Source organism: Athene cunicularia, assembly GCF_003259725.1.
Source record: "Athene cunicularia isolate RWA chromosome 5 unlocalized genomic scaffold, athCun1 chr5_part1, whole genome shotgun sequence".
NCBI classification, from domain to species: Eukaryota; Metazoa; Chordata; class Aves; order Strigiformes; family Strigidae; genus Athene; species Athene cunicularia.
The window spans coordinates 4,382,196-4,389,002 of record NW_020799101.1 but is presented as its reverse complement, the minus strand read 5'-3'; positions in this window follow the sequence as shown (position 1 = coordinate 4,389,002).

The following is a 6,807-nucleotide window of genomic DNA, read 5'->3' as shown; positions in this document are numbered from 1 at the left end:
AGGAAGGGGCATAAGCTCCCTCTCCTCTGAGGAGATGTTGGGTTCCTCTTCTGGGCCAGTAGTTGTTGTCTGTGGATGAGGCCTTATTTTGTTGACTGGGCAGCAAAAATACCTCCAAGATTTGGCGTCACCTCCTTCTTACAGGTCCTTGTTGCTGGAGGAACTGACACTGGGGTAGGGGAGGTGAGAGGCAGTTGCGTGCGTGGAGGCTCCTGTGGGCTTCTAGTCCTTTTGTGTGCTTCTTCAGCCATTCTGGGTGTCTCATCACACTTCACTGAGGAAATACCTGGTTCCTGGCCAAATGTTTAAACGCCTGAACAAATCTGTCTTAACAGCTGCTGTAATGTGACAGGAGACCTTGAAGCTGAAGTCTCGGTTGGGTCACCCCACCCTGTGCCACTAAAACTGTACTACTCTGCTTAAAGACCCTCCTGCCGACCTCCCAGGATTTAGATATTTCTGAAATTCCGTGGAAAAATAAAAATTCACAGATCCTGGACTCCTGAGGAGCATTGTGGGTGACGCTTTGCTAGCGGAAGGGAGACAGCAGGGGCTGTGTGTGCACACCCATGGACGGCATTGCAGCTGCCCTGTCACCTCTTGGCATCACCCAAGAAGAGCAGGCTGTGCCTGCATGCTCCAGGGAGGTCCCTCCGCAGCCCTTTCACACTTCGTATTTGCTTTTCTATGTTGCCAGACGCTTTCAAGGGGTGCAGACAGTGTCCGGGCTGCAGTTAGAGCAGTGACTGCGATAGATGAGCTGCCTGACCTCTGGCTGGAGCCCTCATCAGGATGAAGAAAAAGAAGAAATTAAATGCCTATCTGAAAATTTACTCTATCTCAGGCAAAACCAGCACAGCTTCTTTAATCTCTTACCTACTCTGTGCCAAAGCATAAGATCAACCAGGCCAGGATGGGGAAAAGGCCAGCAGAGAAGTTTTTGGGCAGAAGGCAGGGCTGGGGATTCTGTTGGTACAGCGTGGCTTTGTGGGAAAACGCTGTAGCAATCAGAAATGGAGAAGGAATAATGAATGAAAACCCCCTCCAGCCCTTTGTGTTTTTGGATTATTTTTTTTTTCCAATTGGTCTATCCTATTTGGAAATAACCCTCCTGGAAAGCCCCAGGAGCATTGTCAGGAATTGTCTTTGTTGTGAAGCTGAGTTACTTCTGTGTTTCCCACGGTTGTCTATTAAAGCTGGTGGTTGTGGTGGGAAACAGCCTGTTTATCAAAATGGGCATTTCTGCAAGAAATTTCCTATTCCTTGCATCTTGAATCTTTTCTTTTTTTGTTTTAGGTGTGGGATTGGGAAGGAGCCTCCCTGGTTTTGTGATCATGGGAAAAAAATCTTTTCACTGGGCTGAAAAAATACTCAACTTGAAAGTGTTTACAGCTCAAAAAAATCCAGAAGAGAGGGATAACCAAATCTGTGAAAGAACCAAAATCTGTAATTAAGGTGACATCCTCCAATCCCTTTCTCCCAAGATCCGTCGTCTTTATCACCTGCTCATTTTCTGGTACCCTCCAGTGATATGTGTTTCTTCTATTTATTTTTTTTTTTTTTCTCAGAAGTCCCCCATTTAAGCAGCTTCTCTGTGGTTTTTCTATCACTGTGGTTTCCTTTTGGGTGTCTCCCATCATTTCCTGCATGTGTGTGCTGTGGAGTGACTGGTCAGCAAGTCCCAAGGCAGTGCCCGGTGAAGGCTCTTTGGTCCTCTCTCTTCACATTCCACCTCTAGACGCAGGTTTAAAATCTGGTTCAGGCAATTCTAGTTTAGACTAGATATTAGGAAGCATTTCTTTGTAGAAGGGGCTGTTGGGCGTTGGAATGGGCTACCCAGGGCAGAGGGGAGTCCCTGGGATCCCTGGAGGGGTTGAAGAGTCGGGCTGAGCCAGCGCTGAGGGATCTGGGGGAGTTGGGAATGGTCAGGGTGAGGTTCATGGTTGGACTGGAGGAGCTTCAAGGGCTTTTCCAACTGAGATGATTCTGTGAAATATTCACAGCGAGGAGCCCTGGGAGTTGCTGTGTCCCTGCTTATCACACAGTGTGAAGAGGTGGCCTTGGTTCCCTCCCTACAGAGACCTGGCTGGTGGGTCACTTGCTCTGCCAGCATGTCCCGTTGTCCCTGATGTCTCCTGGAAACCATCTTCATGCTGCCACAGTAGATTTTTCTTCTCTGCAGAAAAGCACAAATCCGCAAACTTTTTCCTCAAAGCACCCTCTTGTGTACAACATCCTGCTGCTGGTCATCAAGATGGGTCAGGCAGGTGGTGACTAACTGCCTGCAGACATCAGAGCTGTCAGCCCAACCCAACCTTGTCCCCAGGGGAGCTCGTGGAGACATGGTCAGCCTTGGGGTGAGGTCTTGGAGAGGGAGATTTGAGGAACCTGGGGCAGGACCAGCGAGCTGGGAAACCCTGGCAGATGGCTAACCTGCAGCTCTGAGCCTTCAGCAGTGGGGAGCTGTGGGACTGAGGTGGCCATTGGTGCGGTGTGGGCTCCCGAGAGGGTGGCTGTTGTCCACGTCTCATCCAGGCTGAGTGCCTGTCAGCACCTGGGGGAGCATCAGAAAAACCCTGCCTCTCCTTGGGCATTTCAGCCAGGGGATCCCAAACCAGGTTCTTTCTAGCCAAAAATCTACCTCCTGAGCAGCTGCAATCAAAGGTTCTGATCATCCTGGAGGCTTTATGCAGCAGTCGCAACCTTCTAGCAGCTCATAATTGCTTAATGAACTCAAATTGCTCATTACCTGGCCTCTGGTTTCTGCTCCTGCTCTCTGGAGTGAGTCCTCGGTGTTGGGAAAGAGCCCCCAGCCAGCTGTGCCCTTTGAGCTGTGGCTGAGCCCTTCTGCCCAACTCCTGGAAATAACCTTTGTGAAAAAGCTTTGCCTTCCAGTTGTATTTAAAGTTGCAGCCATGATGTAGTAGTTGAGAGAATATAAAACATTACAGCTCTTCTTCATAAGTCTTTGGCTGGGCTGTTAACAGGGACAGCAAATAAATTGCAGGATTAAAAGAAATTTTGCTAATATAATCATGAGGAATTTATTAGTTTTTTGGAAAAACTTTGCATTGTGTTTTTGGCACTGAGACTTTGCAGTGGCGGTGTTGGCAGAGTGGTCAGTACCGCGTTACCTCTCTATTTGCTCTGCTGCTCCGTAGTGAGATTGCAACAGTAAAGCAAAGGTTAAAAATCCACCATAAGCGCAGCTCACTGAGCTGCACGGGCCTGGAAACTCAAAGTGCTAAGGCAAACCACAGTGGTGCTTCTTTGGCCTGGGGGTGTATGGATGCCACCCAGGGAGCAATTCCTGGATGGGCATCCACCACCCAACCTTCAAGTGTGATGTGGGGAACCCCTCACTGTGCTATGGGAGGCCTGTACACCCTCGCAGCATCCCACTGGTCTCCTAGAGAAGCTGTACCTCACTGTGCTCAGCACTGGTGAGGCCGCCCGTCGATTCCTGGGTTCAGTGTTGGGCCCCTCACCCCAAAAAGGCCATTGAATGACTCGAGCGTGGCCAGAGAAGGGCAACGGAGCTGGGGCAGGGTCTGGAGCACAGGTCTGCTGGGGAGCGGCTGGGGGAACTGGGGGGGTTCAGTCTGGAGAAGAGGAGGCTGAGGGGAGACCTCCTGGCCCTCGGCAACTCCCTGCCAGGAGGAGGCAGAGAGGGGGGATGAGTCTCTGGAGCCAAGGAGCCAGCGGCAGGCCCCGAGGGAATGGCCTCAAGCTGCCCAGGGCAGGGTCAGGCTGGCTCTGAGGAAGGATTTCTGTGCAGAAGGGGCTGTTGGGCATTGGAATGGGCTGCCCAGGGCAGGGGGGAGTCCCCGGGATCCCTGGAGGGGTTGAAGAGTCGGGCTGAGCCAGCGCTGAGGGATCTGGGGGAGTTGGGAATGGTCAGGGTGAGGTTCATGGTTGGGCTGGAGGAGCTGCAAGGGCTTTTCCAACCTTGATGATTCTGTGATTCTGTATTTCTTTAGTTCCCTTGGCAGCCGTGCACTGACCTTCCAAAGAGCTGTGAGAGTGGGTGGAGGAGGAGACCGCTGCTGCTCCAGCCGGGACATGCTGTGGCACATCCACCTGTAGGAAAAAGGCAAACTTTCTTTTTCCTCTATAATTGTTACCAGTATCTAGCATTAGCAATGTTACTACAAGCAGATTAGCCAATGAATGACTGATGGGGGTGTATCTTTATGGTAAAACAAATGGTAAATTTGTTTTTACCTATTATTTTTATCTACTGCAGGGATCAAGGGATCTTCCTCCACATGCGGTTTTTGCTCTAGCCAGAAATATTACAAGTCGTGTGGCCCTTAGATATGTTAATTATTGGAAAACAGAAATATCTGCCCCATTGGTATCACCTTCATAACGTACCCGCAGGATATATTTAGGATGTTTTTTGAAGTGGTGGCAGCCCTTAGCTCTGTGTAAACGCCTCCTTGGCTCTGTGCTCATCGAGTCCAATCTCTTCTCCCTTGCTCATCGCCTGGGGAGGTAAACTGGGAGGGAAATGGGTATTATGCCAAGGCAGCTGGAGGAGAGAAAGAGAAGGATGGGGAAAGTTTTTGTAGGGAAGAAGCAGCAGCGGGTGGGATAGCTGTCAGGGGGAGGTTGCAAAGGTCCTGGCTCTGGCTCGGTGATGCTCAAGGTCAGTGATGTGGAGAGAGAGGAGAAAGGGCCGGGCTGGGTCCCGGCCTCGGCAGCTGCCTGCCAGGGGACACACAGTCTGTGGCTCCCTCTGCTGAGCCCGGCCCTGAGCTCTGCTCGTCCTGGTTGAGGTGCAAGAGCTTTCATGGTGGGGCTGGAAAAACTTTTCGGGGAGGCCTGGGGGGTCACCCCAATGCCAGGCTGGGAGCATGGGGCCGTGGGAGAGGGGCACCCAACCCCTTGGCTGCATCCCGCTGCTGGATGCTGCTGCCCTGGGGAAACAATGCCCAGCCCCGTGCTGCCTCTTCGCAGGGGTGGAAGTGGTGCTGCTTCGTCAAAAAGCAGGAGCTAACCTGCCAGGATGATTTAAAAAAAAATTATTATTTAAAATTGACTAAAAATCTATTTTCTGTGGAAAAGTGGGAATTCTGGCTGAGCTGGGTGACTCCTCCTCTAACCAGGCTCAGTCAGCAAGGTGTTTTCTTAGAGAAAAGAGGGAAAACTGCTTTGCTTTTCCAGGCACCAGCAGGCTATAAGCACCGCTCTGCTGCCTGCCCAGAGCACGGCTGCTGGCCCTGGCTCTGCCTGCACTGGGCTTTGGGCAAAGCCATGGTCTGTGCTTCTCTGATCGCTCTCTTTGGAGGTACTGATGGCTCCATGGCACCTCCGGGACCCTCTCCCCCAAATTGCACAGGGATGGGTGCTAGTGCTACACTGATTTAAGCATCCATCACCAGGCAACTTGCTGGGAGATGCAGAGAGGTGGCCTCGTCTTCCTAAGGCTGCAAACTTTGCCTGTGTGGAGATATATATGGCTGTATAGATATATGTATAGCTATAGGGTGCCTACTCTGATCCATGCCAGCCCCCGTGACCCCCCAGGCTGGACGCAGGGACCACTCAGCCCTGCTGCTTCCACCACCTCGCTCAAGCGATGCCGCAGCCTCAAGGTGCCCGTGCCGGGCGCACGTCACCGAGCTATTTGCAGATCCCAATTAAAAACGGCTCCCCGGAGCACCCAGAGATGCTGCTGAGCCCCGCGGTGAATTCACTCTCCAAAAGCACTATCAAGCAGCTGCCTCTGCTGCGGCTGAACAGCATCAGGCCACTGACGCCCAGCCCCTCGCAGCCTCGTGGTTGAATGCACCAGCTCCGGGAATATTTTCCTCTCTGGGGGGCTACGTGGCAGTGCTCGCCGCTCACGAGGGAGTGACAAAAGCCACGCTGAGCAGAACAGTCACGGTGTTGGTGACGAGCCCTGTGCTGCTGGTGTGGGCTGCCAGCCTGGGGCTCCCAGGAGCAGCAGTTTGGTATATTCTGGGAGCGGGTCGCTGGCTGGCAGACAGCCCACTGTTATCATCCAGCCTCTCCCGCGCAGCCTCAGCCAACAGACTCAGGGAATTAATTATTCCTTGAACTCCAGGAACTCTTCTGGTAAAGCCCTCTCCATCTTGATTAAAAACTTTCCTGTAATGGGAAATCCCTGCCTATTGCTGCTGAGAAATTGTTCCCCTGGCTATTCCCCTCGCTGTTAAATATGAGGCATTTGTACCTGCAGCAGGAGCCTGGGGTTAGGGCCAAAGGGACAAGAGCATCAGCCCATTGGGTGCTGGCTCCTCCCCATCACCCTTTGGGGTAGATGTAGAAAAGACCCTGTTAACAGGACAACCTGGGGTTATCCCGTGCTGCTGGGGGACACTGCCAAGACCAAAACAATTCAGCAGCTGCTAAAACAGTGGCCACCAGCCCCTGTCTTTTCTCCCAGCTGGATGTGGGCTGCAGCCTCCGCAGGGCAGGTGAACAAAATCCTGGCTCCCTCGGGCTGGACAGGGCTCAGGCATGGTGTAATGTGGGAGTACAGGTTGGTAAAGCGTTTAAGTCTCCAGTATGGATTCATCCAAGAGCTCCTGACAGCACAGAAATAGGTTTTTTAGCTCTTGCTTTTCCTTTTCTAAGCCTCTTTCCAGTTCACCCGTCGGCAGGACCTGCAGACTCTCCCTAACCACACGGATTTTCCTTGGAGCCTTTTCAGTCCCTCCGGCTTCGAGTTTCCATCCCAGGACTTCTTACTTTTCCCTTTACATCTTTGAGGCCCAGACAGCAGGCACATGTATGTGGAAAAGCAAACTGTTTATGGAAGGAAATGGCATTTCTCTG